Source organism: Artemia sp. Qi Xiang Cuo, chromosome 4, assembly GCF_049724085.1.
Source record: "Artemia sp. Qi Xiang Cuo chromosome 4, ASM4972408v1, whole genome shotgun sequence".
NCBI lineage: Eukaryota > Metazoa > Arthropoda > Branchiopoda > Anostraca > Artemiidae > Artemia > Artemia sp. Qi Xiang Cuo.
Genome location: NC_142797.1, coordinates 22,302,661 through 22,303,998, shown reverse-complemented (window position 1 = coordinate 22,303,998; position 1,338 = coordinate 22,302,661). Strand labels below are relative to the sequence as shown.

At 34.6% G+C, this 1,338-nt stretch overlaps 1 pseudogene; it reads right to left on the bottom strand.

Moving 5' to 3' along the window:
- Window positions 1-352: 352 nt before the first annotated feature.
- On the bottom strand, window positions 353-1,123 carry LOC148952890 (uncharacterized; annotated as a pseudogene).
- Window positions 1,124-1,338: the final 215 nt, after the last annotated feature.

Below are 1,338 nucleotides of genomic sequence, written 5' to 3'. Positions count from 1 at the left end.
GGTCCACTGGATGAGGAAGTGAGGCGCAATGTATTGTTTGAATTACACGTGGTCGATCATTTTGAAAATCTAGTACTGTTTTGGACAAAAAACAAACATTAATAGAATGCTTTTTAAAAGCCTGGTTATTTTTATCAGTCTGTGTACTATAAATATGTGTTTCGTAAGAGCCCTGGTAATTGTCTTCACATAATTCATTGGCTATGTATACCGTTTTGTTAACGTTACTTTTTTGTTCTGGGTTTCTTTTATTGTTTTCAGCATAGTTGTCATTAATCTGGAACTTATTTTCTACTTCCAGTCGAAAACATTCCACCATATTCTCTTGGTAGTCAACATTTTCCATGTCCTTTCACTCTTTAGTGTCCATGCACTCTTTAATGTACATGCACTCGTTAATGTCCATGCACTCCTTGAAATCCATGTCCAGCTTATCATTTTCAAAGTTCCTTTCGGTATCAATAACTGGATTAGGAAGTGAGGCGCCATGTATTGTTTGAATTACACTTTGTCAATCATTTTGAAAATCACGTACTTTTTTGGACAAAAAAGAAACATTCAGAGACGGCTTATTAAAAGCAGATTTATTTTTCTCCGGCCGTGTACTAAAAATCTGTGTTTCCTAAGAGCCTTGGTCTTTGTCTTCACATAGTTCATTGGCTATGTATGCCGTTTTGTTAACGTTAATTTTTTGTTCTAGGTTTCTTTTATTGTTTTCATCATAGGCGTCATTAATATGGAACTCATTTTATACTTCAAGTCGAAAACATTCCACCATATTCTCTTGGTAGTCAAACTTTTCCATGTCCTTGCACTCTATAGTCTCAATGCACTCCATGCACTTCTTGAACTCTATGTCCAGCTTCTCATTTCCAAAGGTCCCGTCGATATCAATCTTTTCTGACACCTTTGCTTTAAAGAGTGTTTGGTAACCATCCTTATTGATTTTAACTCCCTGTTGTTCATCTTCATCTGTGGATTTGCACATTGTACTTACCATTTTGAGCTCACATTCTTTCAAAGACCTCTTATTTCTTCTTTCAAGCTTGAGAATTTCATTTTTTTCTTTGTATATGTTGATGGATGTGCCACGAGAGCCTCTATTATTCTTGTTTTGACCCATCATCCGAATAGAAATTACGATTGACTAAAAATACACGTATTTAATTGTCTTAAAAAATACATCCACGAGTCTGTAACAGGGGATACAAAATTAAATGATTAAAGCATTACTAGAGAGCAGCTGTTTGTAAATTATCCCTAAACAATGTAATGACACTGAACCTCTTTAAAGTGATTGGACATGTGCTCAAAAAAAATTCAAATTAAGTTACTTAA